The sequence below is a fragment of the Hippopotamus amphibius genome, chromosome 17 (genome assembly GCF_030028045.1).
Source record: "Hippopotamus amphibius kiboko isolate mHipAmp2 chromosome 17, mHipAmp2.hap2, whole genome shotgun sequence".
NCBI lineage: Eukaryota > Metazoa > Chordata > Mammalia > Artiodactyla > Hippopotamidae > Hippopotamus > Hippopotamus amphibius.
Genome location: NC_080202.1, coordinates 25382250 through 25396378, shown reverse-complemented (window position 1 = coordinate 25396378; position 14129 = coordinate 25382250). Strand labels below are relative to the sequence as shown.

The following is a 14129-nucleotide window of genomic DNA, read 5'->3' as shown; positions in this document are numbered from 1 at the left end:
GGAATGGCATGAAACCTGAGAGACAAGTAAACCTAGTCAGTACACTGCACTCTTACCCTCCTCTCCCCACCATTAATTCCTAGAAAATTAATTTCATAGTTACAGCAACCTTAAACTCCTAATTACTTAAATTCGTTCAGTACTTAGTATGATTTTATATAGAACCCAAAAAAAGAACTGAGAAAACAAAGTGAAGGTCTGAAAGAATCATATATTTCCAAGAGTATGCTAAAGTCGCATATGAAAGAAAAGCAATATTTTGATAAGTATCATTTATACTTGAAAAAAAATCCCCTATTAGTATTCTAAGTTAAAAAGGAACATCTCTTTCTGAAGCAGCAGCACACTGCAAGATATTAAGCAAACCGCTAGGTATACTGAACTCATCTGAATTTAACAGAAATTTATCTAAATTACCAAATTATCAAGTATGATTGCCTGAAATAAGGTGTTTCATTTGCTTTTTCCATTACAAGTTTGTCCTCTGTCATTTTAACAACAATTAGTAAAGAACTCTCTTCTATTTCACTTTAGGAAAACCTACTTTTGCTTGGCCAAGGAATAATCTCATGGAAGATTCTTTTTTACTTATATTTCAAACACATCTAGTTCCTCTCTGAGACCCAAAACTGTTCAGTGGTGATCAGCAGGAGAGCACTCTTGTCCTGGCAGCTGAGTTTAGCATCCCTCTTCTGCTGAGCTATGCAGGATGTTGCCGAAGACCCCCAGTCATGAAACCTCCAGATGAGATGTGCCCTGCTTCATGGTACAAGCAGGGGCCCTCACACACAGGTTCTGATTTTTCCTATCCTGCTTTAGGACCAGGGGAAAAATAAATGTGAAACATGTCAGGAATGATAATTTGGAGAAACCATCTTTCAAACGAGTAACTGGAATTTAACCAAAGATGAAAAAGTTGTGGCTGCCAGTTACACTGGGAGAGCCTAGAGCTAGGGCACTCAGGCTGGGCAATTAACCCAAATAAGAGTTGCTATGGAATCAAATGAAACTGAATGGGAGGGAGGCGTATGGAGCAGGCTTTCCTAAATACACATAAGGAGACAGACAATTGCCCTGCGAGATTCAGGCAAGGACTCTGGCTGGGCTGAGGCTCTGGTGGGAATGGAAGAGAATACTCTCTGTAACAGGAAAAAACACATAAATGTGCCAACTGGAGAAAAGGGTTTTTAGAAACAGAGCAGTCCATATAATTTATGTCTCAAACTATACAATGACAGACGCTACCATTTGCTCTTAATCCTCCCTAGACAGAATTTTAAAACTTCTATGAAACTTCTATAAGACTATGAAACCATGTATTGGTTAATGCGGGAACCAGAGATAAATGAGGGGAAATCTAAAAATATTACCATGTAAAGACTAAAAGGACCACAAATACACACATATGGCTCTTTCACTTTTCTATTTCCCAAACTTTCTATCATCTTATCACTTTTATAATTAAAAGAAAAATAATTCTTTTGGATAGAAAACTAAAAATGGCTCATTACTTTCTGAACTGTGAATCTGAAATTAATTATGCTTATGTTTTTGATTCAAAAAATATAATTATATATATTATGAAAACCGCAGTACTTCCAGCTTCCAATTCTGAAATATAGAGCTAAAGGGAATGTTGCTTCTACCCTTACAAACAAAACTAAACAAAACAAAAAACCAGCCAAATTAGCTTCAAATTAGGACTTTTTTCAAACCCATCAGAGAGCTGAGGTTGCAAATGGCCCAAATCTAAAGAGGGGCAGGTGCCTGCCGGGAGACAGAAGCCAGCAGCACTAGTTTACATAGGGTAGCTATAAGCAGACACTGGAAAAAATTGTTTAGCATGACTTAGTAATGAACTGGTGCTGGGAGGACAGTGGGAAGTCCTGGGAGCTGCAGAAATTACAGGAGTCTGCACTCTGTTGCAAACTCTACCAGGTGCTCACAGAAAAGACTGTGAAGAGCTCTAAGGGTCAACTGTGTGTCTCTAAGCAGCAGGAAAGGCCTGCCCATTTTTAGGTATAAAAACTATTCACCAATTTACTGTCCTACACAAAATGTGGTGCTTTAAACAAAATACACAGAGGCATCTAAAAACAAGAGAAAATGTATTCTTAAGAGAAGTAACCAGGGTGGTGGGTACTGGCAGGAAACCTGCCTCTCCCCAGGTTCTCTCCAGGTGGCCTCCCCTCCCAGACCCTCCGTGGGGACCTTTGTAATTTGAAACAATTAAATTTGAGCCACTGTTGGTGGGAATGTAAATTAGTACAACCATTATGGAGAACAGTATGGAGGTTTCGTAGAAAACTAAAAACAGAGCTACCATATGACCCAGCAATCCCACTCCTGGACACATATCTGGAGGAAACCATAATTTGAAAAGATACACACACCACAATGTTCATGGCAGCACTATTTACAATAGCCAGGACATGGAAGCAACCTAAATGTCCAACAACAGAAGAGTGGATAAAGAAGATGTGGTACATATATATGATGGAATATTAGCCATAAAAAAAGAACAAAATAATGCCATTTGTAGCAACATGCATGGACCTAGAGATTGTCACACTGAGTGAAGTAAGACAGAGAAAGACAAATATATGATATTGCTTATATGTGGAGTCTAAAAAAAAATGGTACAAGTGAACTTATTTACAAAACAGAAATATAGTCACAGATGTAGAAAAGAGACTTATGGTTACGGGGGGCAGCAGGGATAAATTGGGAGACTGGATTGATATATACACACTACAATATATAAAATAGATAAGTAATAGGGACCTACTGTATAGCACAGGGAACTCTACTCAATACTCTGTAATGACCTATATGGGAAAAGAATCTTAAAAAAGAGTTAATATATGTATACATATAATTGATTCATTTTGCTGTACACTTGAAACTAACACAACATTGTAAATCAAGTATACTCCAATAAAAATTAAAACAAAAAAAGCATGAACTCCAAAAAAATAAACAAAAAACAAACAACAAAAACCCCAAACACAGAGTGAAGTAACCATCAGAACCAGTGATATGATACGACAAGGATTTTGGAGCTGACAGAATTTAAAATAACTATGGTTAATATGTTGTGGAAATGGTGGGCATATGGGTGATTTCAGCAAAGAGACAGAAATGCCAGAAATGAAAAATACTGTAACAAAGATGATGAATGCCTCTGACTGGCTAATCAGTTGATCTACCACTGCTGAGAAGAGAATCAGTAAATTTCAAGATAAGTCAATAAAAATTACCCTAAATGAAACACAAGAGAAGAAAAACAGTGAAGGAAAAATGAAAGCAAAATAAATCCAGAACACAACATATAAAAGCTGTGGAACAGTATCAGTCTAACATACGCATAATTGGAAACCCTCACATGTTGCTGGTGGGAATGCAATGGCAGTGCCTTCTCAAAGTTTGGCAGTTTCCTATAAAGTTAAGCATATACCTACCACATGACTCAGTGCAATGAGTTTTGACACAAACTACCTGGAGTTAGGCCAAACTTCACAGGCTAAAGGCAAAGTCCTTCACAAGACTGCTCTCACTTCAGATACCAGCTGCAAGTTTAGGGTCCCCACTAACCCTCCCCTAGGTTTGGTAATTCACTAGAACAACTCACAAAACTCAGGAACTAACAACTCCAGTTTTATTATAGCCAAAGGATACCAATCAGAACCAGGCCAAAAGGAGAGACACATAGGGTGAGGTAGAGGAGGGTCCCAATGTGATTAGGACGTGTTACCCTCCCAAAACATCAATTTATGACAGAATACTGCCAACGAGGAAAGCTCAGCTGAGCTTCAGTGTCCAGAGTTTTTATTGGGGTTTCATTTTGTAAGCATGACTGACTCACTGGCAATGAGGCTGAACTATTCAGGCTGACATCATGTGACTCTGTGGCCCAATCCTCTAATCACACGGTTTGTCTTCCTGGCACAGACCATCCCTATTCTGAGTCTTCTCATTAAAATAAGCTATCAGGAACCACCATAAGTGACAAAGACACTCCTATCACTCAGGAAATTCTGAGGACATAAGAGGCTATGTCCCAGGAACCAGGGAAAAAGGCCAAATAAACTATTTCATACCCAGCAATCCCACTCCAAGGCAAACATTACCCTAGAGAATGACAACTTATGTTCACACAAAAATCTATACACAAATGTTTATAAGCTTCATAATCACTCTAAACTAGAAATAACCCAAATATCTTTCAATGGATAAACGAATAAATCGTATACATCCATACAGTGAAATACTACTCAGCAGTAAAAAGGAATAAAGTTCTGATTCACACAAGGTGAATGAAACATAACCGCATTTTGCTCAGCAAAAGGTCACATATTCTGTGATTCTATTTATATGACACTCTGGAAGAGGGACAACTAAAAGGACAGAGAACAGATCATGGTTGCCTGGGATAAGGGGGTGGTAGTGGGGGACCTACCTATAAAGGGCCAGCACGATGGAATCTGGGGGTGACTGAACTCTTTTGTGTAGTGTTATGGTGGAGAATATATGCCTCTCTATCAAAACCCAAACTACTGTATATACCACAGAGACTGAATTTTAATGTATGCAAATTTAAAAATCAACTAGGATGTGTGGGGGAGGACAGAATGTAGACTGTAACAGATGAATCTAACCGTATTACAAATGAATCACATAATCACACTGAAGAGAACAGGGAAGAGAGGAACTAATGTAACTCTGAACCCTAGGACCTAAATAACTTTGGAAAAGTGCTTTGACGTGACTCATGGTTTTCCTCCTTAAAACATACACACACACACACACACACAAACACACACACACAGATACGTTCAAACGTGTGTGTTTGCAGGAGTAAGTACATTTATATTTCCTATTCTACCCAGCAACACACTAGTAGCAGTAAGAAAATTAGCACCCAAATCTTTGTTTCTAAATACCATTGTCACCCCCAGAAGGCAAGGAAAATACAAGACGAACCTGGAGCATCTTGTGGAGGGAAGGAAAGAGGGAGAAGGATAGAAGATATCAAAGGGATACAGGAGCCGAAATGAAAGAGCTTCCTATAGCCAAAACTAGAACTGAACAGTGACAGTGCCGGATCATAACTCAAAGAATAAAATAAATATTCACGAGTCCACACAAGTATAAATAAGCAGCTGAATAAACTAAATGGAGAAGGGACAACTTGTCTTACAAAATTCTAATAATAAACATAGAAGAAATTAGGGGAATAGAAAACCACCACAAGAACACTGCAGTAATAACTGCTGTAGGCAAGATTCACTAGTGGGTGCTAAAATTAGCGGGTGAGAGTTTAAGCAGAAAGAATATTTGTACATCCTTAAAGTATCTGCCCTAAATATTTAGTAATTAGAAAGAGAAAAATAGTAAATAGCAGGGAATCCTGGCAGACACAACGTTAACCAAGCAGTCAAGATGAAACAATACCAGTAATAAATATCTGCATTATATAGCCCCAGATACAGTGCACTGAGGCGGGCACATGACCTCTATGGAAGCCTTCCCAATAATGCATAATTTCAACTGAATATGAAAAAACAGCAGATTAACCCAAACAGAAGAACAGCCTATAAAATAATTGGTCCTCTTCAAAAATGTCAAGGTCATGAAAGGTAAGGGAAGACTGAGGAACCACCACAGACTGGGGGATACTAAGGAAACATGACAACTAAATGCAATGTGGGATCCTGAAACAGAAAAAGGACATGAGTGAAATAACTGGTAAAATCTGCACAAAATCTGCAGTTTAGTTTACAGTTCTGTAAATAAGAGTAATTTCTTAGTTTTGATCACTTTTCTGTGGTTACATAAGCTGTTAACAAAAGGAGAAGCAGGCTGTATGGGAATGCTCTCAGGATTTCTGCACCCCTTTCATAAATCTCACATTGCCTCAAAATAAAAAGTTAAAAAATAGGACAATATTTAGGTTTTTAATTATTAGGTATCAAAATGCTGGGTTTGGCTCAGGTATGACAAACTGGAAAAAAGTGCTCAACCAGCAACTCACTGCATCCCTGCCAGCAGTGCTGAACAACCTCCCTGAACCTCATGTTTCTCTGTCAAATGGGCAGTTCATCATCTACCTCAAAGGACACAGTCCAAGTTGTCCAGAAATGACATGCTAGGCACAATGCATGCATTACTGCTACATCTTTAGGCCTAGGAGAAAACACCATTACAGAGAATTTTCCAGGACTAAACTTGAGATTAAAAATACTAAATAACCCCCCCCAAAATAATAAATAAATAAATAAAATTTAAAAAAAATACTAAATAATGAAACTAAGGGAAACTATGCTCTTCAGCAAAGGGAGGAAATGTTTAAAGGGGGAAGAAAAAAAAAAAAAAAGGTTGGGACTCTGCTAGTGAACAGGAAGTACCAGAAAGTAGGACAAGTAGAGGAAAGGGACTGACTGGAAATCTGGGTCCCTCTCATGACTACTCATGACTTACACAGATTGTGGGTGATGACACTCACAAGTGGGAGAATGCAGGAGAGATCTCTTTTGCACCAGATCCTTGCAGACCAGATCACAAACAACCAATGGGGAGAGAGAAAAAGAACTGGTATCTTCTATGCCTCTTCCTTCCCTCACTGCTCCCTAAAATCTAGCATAACCAAGGCAGGCATTAGACTATCTCAAGGAAGAAGGAAAACGTGAAGGCTCCTGGCAGCACTGAGGAATTGGGTGCAGACTTAATATGTAACACAGCTGAAAACTGGGGAAGGAATTGTATTTATTTTCCAAAGATCTCACTATTAAAAGCTAATAGGTCGTTCCATCTTTGAAGAAATCCTTAGGTATTTCAATCTTATTATGATTCTAGAATGAATCAAATAGAAGCTGCCCAACACCTCACATCACAAAACTATGCACAGAATGGACCTGAGGACACAGGGTAGGGGGGCGAAGGGGAAGCTGGTATGAAGTGAGAGAGTAGCACTGACATATAACCACTACCAAATGTAAAATAGATAGCTAGTGGGAAGCTACTGCATAGCACAGGGAGATCAACTCGATGTTGGGTGATGACCTAGAGGGCTGGGATAGGGAGGGTGGGAAGGAGTCGCAGGAGGGAAGGGATATATGATAAATACAGCTGATTCACTCTGTTGTACAGCAAAAACTGACACAACAGTGTAAAGCAATTATATTCCAATAAAATGCTTAAAAAAAAAACCCCAACCCCCCCCCAAACTAAGCACAAAACAACGAATCAAATGTTTGATCTTTTTGACTTAAAAATCATGCTTTTTCTCAAATCTAACCCTCTATCCCCCAAAACAGTGAAGTTCTCATTAATATCAATGATAGAGCAGAAGTCAGAAAATTTTATCTGCAAAGGATGAAAGAGTAAATATTTTACGCTCAAGGGCCATTAGGTTTTTTTAGCAGCTCCTCCACTCTGCCTTTGTAGGGCAAAAGCAGCTGTGGACAATCTGTAAATGAATGCATGTGACTGTGTTCTGAGAAAACTTTATTTATTTACAACAATAGACAGTGGTAGCGATTTGGCCAAAAGATAGAAGTCTGTCTACCCCTACAGGGAATGCCAGATAGATACTTGCTAATTGAATCCCAGAGGTTTTCCTCAATGGACTGTGTGAATTTGTATATGCTGCATATTTCTTACTATTTTTTAATTCACAAACAACAATACTTGAGGTGAGCTGGAGCCCAACAAAACAGATAGGACATGATTTTCTTCATCAGAGGAGAACTGCTTCTGAGTACATTCTTTAGCTACCTACAAGTTTGTTTTTTTCATAAAACCTGTTATCAACTTTATAAAAATCCAGAATTTTATGCCAGGAGGGCAGTTACAAATCATTTCTTTAGAAGTTTACTTTTTTTTGCTTTTCAAGAGATAAGACTTTATTCTTAATATGGAATCAGAATATGGCACAAATGGCTGGGGTTTCTAAAATACATGAAAAGATAATATACTGAGGAGTGAAAGATGGTGGCGAAGTAGAAGGACGTGGAATGCATCCCTCTCCACAGATGCATCAGGAATACACCAAAAGATGCAATAATTCCCACAGAGAACCAGCTGAACACCAGCAAACGACCTCAGACAGCAGAAAGGACTGCAAAGATCCTGACATAACCAGATAGGACAGAGGGAAAAAAAGAAAGGAGAAAGAGGAGGAGAAGAAAGGAAAGGGACGGGTCCCACACCCTAGGGTGGGGGGATCTGAAACAGAGGGGAGACTGCCGAATTCGGGGAAACATCCCTTATCTGACAGGGAAAACCCTTCTCCAAGGGGGAATTTTCCCTGGGTCAGAAGGGAGGCATTTAGGACTGTTCAAAGAGGGTGAAGCGGCTGAGCTGTGGCAGACAGGAAAGAGTGAGAAACGCAGGAAGGGTCCGCACCATGGCTCGGCGTTCCCGGACTGAGACATCAATTCACAGCTGAACAGGGGGTCTGGGAGCTGGAATGTGGGAACCGGAGAACTGGTTCAGAGTGAGAAACACTGTTGGACTGAGAGGCCAGAAGGGAAGAAATCCACAGTGGAGAATGCCTACTGCAGAAAGCTGCGAGGCCATAGTGGTGGCTGACTCACAAGCAGCGGGGAGAAGCCATGGGCATGGCCTCTCTCTCCTTGCCTGCGATGGACAGAGGAAGGACCCCTGTGGGCCTAACAAATGCACTCACGGTTAACAAAGGCCCCAGGGCGGGGCTGGCCTAGAGTGCCTGCAGCCAAGAGCCAAAAGCCCGCAGAGTGGCCCAGCTCTGGAGACATTCTGTTTACACCTGAGCTGCCAGCGTCCCTCTGCAATAGGCACCGCCATGGTCGACTGAACCACTGTGACCCAAGCAGGGCGCCCAAAGGAGTTGTAGCAGGGGGAAGGAGCCGTGGTTGGAGTCGAGCTCTCAGCCCCAGCCACTCAAACCGCTGTGACCCAGGCAGGGTGCCACTGCTCACTCACTCCCAGGGGAAGGAGCCACGATTGTACCCTCTCTCTTCCCACACACCAGCGCTTACACACCAACAATAAAGGAAGCTCGGCTGGTCGCAGAATAATACAAAAAGCCCAAGGCAGGTAGAAGGACACTTACAGCTGAGACTCTAAGGAAACAGAAATATTAGTATTAAGACTATTGATCTGGTCCATTCTGGGGTCAGTTCTAGGTTTTATTTTTTTTATTAATTACAATCTTAGTCCTAAGGAATCTACACGTTTTATAACATATTTTTTGTTCTATTTTTTATTCTATTCTTGTTTTTAGCCTTTTTATATATTTCTATTTCTAGCTAAGTTTTTTGTAGTGCTGTCTGTATCTCTCCTACCTTCTTTTCAACTCTATCTTTTATACATTTCTATTTCTTTCTTTTCATATTTCCAGTCACACTATGCTCTTCTGCTTGCCCTGTCTTCTGTCCTCTTTTAGTTTATTTTATCTTAATATACTTATAAGCAATACTATTGGTCTGCTCTGTTTCCTTGCTTTATTCTCCAGATGACACACTGCTTTGGTATTTATTATTAGGTTTTTGTATTTATCTTAGTTCTATGTATAACTGTCTGCTTTCATTCTGAGAATCTTCAGTCTGTCTGGTGGTACTCTAGCTCTTTATTATATTTGATCGTAGCTTTCAATATCTCCCTGGATTTGTGTTTCTGTGTGTGTGGTGTTATTTTTTTGTTTGTTTTTGTTTTGATCTGTTTTGGTCTTGAATTTCTGTTGGTTTTCTCTTTGAATGTCTGATAGCATATTGGGGTTCTTCTGTCAGGTCTTTCTAGTGCCTTATGTTCTACTGGATTCAGTATTTGTATGTCTTATACATGTATGTGTTTCCTTGACTTAGTATTTGTTTGACTCAACGCTCTGCCATTAGTCTGGGGCTTGGACAGTCTTTAAACCCCTTTATTGCTGGGATAAACAACCTCTGAAGTTTGGACTACTATGAGAAAACAAAGAAACACCATGCAGGCAAAGGAGCAGGAAAAAATCCACAAGACCAAATAAATGAAGAGGAAATAGGAAAACTGCCTGAAAAAGAATTCAGAGTAATGATAGTAACGATGATCCCAAATCTCGATAACAAAATACAGAAAATAGAAGAAACAGTTAATAAGGACTCAGAAGAACTAAAGAACAAACAAACAGTAATGGACAACAAAATAACTGAAATTAAAAATACTCTAGATGCTATAAACAGCAGAATAACTGAGGTAGAGGAACGAATAAGTGAGTTGGAAGATAGAATGGGGGAAATAACTGCCACAGAGCAGGAAAAAGAAAAAAGAATAAAAAGAATGGAAGACAGTCTCAGAGACCTTGGTGACAACATTAAGCACAGCAACATTCGAATCACAGGCATCCCAGAAGAAGAAGAAAAAAATAAAGGGTGTGAGAAAATATTTGAAGAGGTTATAGTGGAAAATTTCCCCAAAATGGAAGAGGAAATAATTAACCAAGTCCAAGAAGTGCAGAGAGTCCCATACAGGATAAACCCAAGGAGAAATACACCAAGGCACATATTAATCAAACTAACGAAAATTAAACAGAAAGAAAAAAATGTTAAAAGCAGCAAGAGAAAAGCAACAAACAACATATAAGGGAAAACCCATAAGGATAACAGCTGATCTTTCTGCAGAAACTCTGCAGGCCAGAAGGGAATGGCAGGATATACTGAAAGTCCTGGAAGGGAAAAACCTACAGCCAGGAATACTCTACCCAGCAAGAATCTCATTCAGATTCTATGGAGAAATCAAAAGCTTTACAGACAAGCAAAAGTTAAGAGATTCAGCACCACCAAACACAAGAGAAGGAAAAGACCTACAAAAACAAACCAAAACAATTAAGAAAATTGTCATAGGAACATACATGTCAATAATCACCTTAAATGTAAATGGATTAAATGCTCCAACCAAAAGACACAGACTGGCTGAATGGATACAAAAACATAACCCTTACATATGCTGCCTACAAGAAACCCACTTCAGACCAAGGGGCACATATAGACTGAAAGTAAGGGGATGGAAAAACATATTCCATGCAAATGGAAGTCAAAAGAAAGCTGGAGTAGCAATACTCATATCAGACAAATTAGACTTTAAAGTAAAGACTATTACAAGAGACAAGGAAGGATACTACATAATGATCAAGGGATCCATCCAAGAAGAATATATAACAATCGTAAATATCAATGCACCCAACATAGGAGCACCTAAGTACATAAGGCAAATGCTAACAGCCATAAAAGGGGATATCGACAGTAACACAATAATAGTAGGAGACTTCAACACCCCACTTACATCAATGGACAGATCATCCAAACAGAAAATAAAGAAGGACACACAAGCTTTAAATGACACATTAGACCATCACGACTTAAGTGATATTTATAGGACATTCCATCCAAAAACGACAGACTACACTTTCTTCTCAAGTGCACACAGAACATTTTCCAGGATAGATCACATCTTGGGACACAAATTAAGCCTTGGTAAATTCAAGAAAACTGAAATCACATCAAGCATCTTCTCTGACCACAATGCCATGAGACTAGATATCAATTACAGGAAAAAAACTGTAAAAAATACAAACACATGGAGGCTAAGCAATACACTATTAAACAACCAAGATCTTAATCACTAAAGAAATCAAAGAGGAAATCAGAAAATACCTAGAAACAAAATACAATGAAAACACAACAACCCAAAACATATGGGATGCAGCAAAAACAGTTCTAAGAGGGAAGTTTATAGCAATACAGTCCTACCTTAAGAAACAAGAAAAATATCAAATAAACAACCTAACTTTACACCTAAAACAATCAGAAATCTCTTGCATTCCTATACACTAACAATGAAAAAGCAGAAAGAGAAATTAAGGAAACTCTCCCATTTACCACTGCAACAAAAAGAATAAAATACCTAGGAATAAACCTGTCTAAGGAGGCAAAAGACATGTATGCAGAAAACTTTAAGACACTGATGAAAGAAATCAAAGACAACACAAACAGATGGAGGGACATACCATGTTCTTGGATTGGAAGAATCAATACTGTGAAAATGACTATCTTACCCAAAGCAATTTACAGATTCAACGCATTCCTTATCAAATTACCAACGGCATTTTTCACAGAACTAGAACAAGAAATCTTACGATTTGCATGGAAACACAACAGACCCTGAATAGCCAAAGCAATCTTGAGAAGGAAAGATGGAGTTGGTGGAATTAGGCTTCCTGATTTCAAACTATACTACAAGGCCACAGTGATCAAGACAGTATGGTACTGGCACAAAAATAGAAAGGAAGATCAATGGAATAGAATAGAGAACGCAGAGGTAAACCCATGCACATATGGGCACCTTATCTTTGACAAAGGAGGCACGAATATACAATGGAAAAAAGACAGCCTCTTCAATAAGTGGTGCTGGGAAAATTGGACAGCAACATGTCAAAGAATGCAATTAGAACACTTCCTAACACCATACACAAAAATAAACTCAAAACGGATTAAAGACCTAAATGTAAGGCCAGACACTATAAAACTCTGAGAGGAAAACATGGACAGAACACTCTATGACATACATCAAAGCAAGATCCTTTCTGACCCACCTCCTAGAATCATGGAAATAAAATCAAGAATAAACAAATGGGACCTCATGAAACTTAAAAGCTTTTGCACAGTGAAAGAAACCATAAACAAGACAAGAAGGCAACCCTCAGAATGGGAGAAAATACTTGCCAACAACGCAGCGGACAAAGGATTAATCTCCAAAATATACAAGCAGCTCATGCAGCTTAATACCAAAAAAGCAAATAACCCAATCCACAAATGGGCGGAAGACCTAAATAGACATTTCTCCAAAGAAGACATACAGATGGCCAACAAACACATGAAAACATGCTCAACACCACTAATCATCAGAGAAAATGCAAGTCAAAGCCACAGTAAGGTATCACCTCACACCGGTCAGAATGGCCATCATCAAAAAAGCTAGAAACCACAAATGTTGGAGAGGGTGTGGAGAAAAGGGAACTCTCCTGCACTGTTGGTGGGAGTGTAAGTTGGTACAGCCTCTATGCAAAACAGTTTGGAGGTTCCTTAAAAAACTACAAATAGAACTACCATATGATCCAGTCATCCCACTACTGGGCATATACCCAGAGAAAACCATAATCCAAAAAGAAACATGTACCGTAATGTTCACTGAAGCACTATTTACAATAGCCAGGACATGGAAGCCACCTAAATGCCCATCAACAGATGAATGGATAAAGAAGATGTGGCACATATATACAATGGAATATTACTCAGCTATAAAAAGGAATGAAATGGAGCTATATGTGATGAAGTGGATAGACTTAATGTGTGTCACACATAGTGAAGTAAGCCAGAAAGAGAAAAACAAATATTGTATGCTAACTCATATATATGGAATCTTAAAAAAAAAAAAAAAGAAAAAAGAAAACGTGCTGATGAATCCAGTGACAAGACAAGAATAAGGATGCAGATGCAGAGAATGGACTGGAGGACACAAGGATGGGGGGCGGCAGGCAAAGGGGAAGCTGGGACGAAGTGAGAGAGTAGCACAGACATATATACACTACCAACTGTAAAATAGATAGCCAGTGGGAAGTTGCTGTATAACAAAGGGAGATCAACTCGATGATGGGTGATGCCTTAGAGTGCCGGGACGGGGAGGGTGGGGAGGAGTCGCGGGAGGGAGGGAATATGGGGATATGTGTATAAATACAGCTGATTCACTTTGATGTACTTCATAAGCTGGTACAAGAGTGTAAAGCAATTATATTCCAATAAAGAGCTTAAAAAAAAAGATAATATACCAATTAAGTTCAAATAATTTTCCCTACAAAATTTTTGTGCAAGCATAAAGAAATACTTTCAAAATTTCCTACAGCTATAACAACCAAAAACAGTTTTGCTGACAAGTTAACTCAAACTCCACCAAGGTAAAAGGGTCTCAACCAATTCTCAATTCATCTAAAACAAGGGCAGCACTCCTAACTGCTTTTATACATAATGTGACAGCATAAAAAAAGCCACAAAAATTCTCAAGATCCAAAACGTACTGTGATTCAAGTATCGCTATGCCATTATGGGAAATCCACTGAC

General features: G+C 39.1%; 1 protein-coding gene across 5 annotated transcripts in view; it reads right to left on the bottom strand.

Annotated features, from left to right (window-relative positions):
* The window catches only part of TRIM37 (tripartite motif containing 37), a 148159-nt gene that overhangs the window by 24087 nt on the left and 109943 nt on the right, over nt 1-14129 (bottom strand). The gene's annotated exons all lie outside the window — the stretch shown is intronic.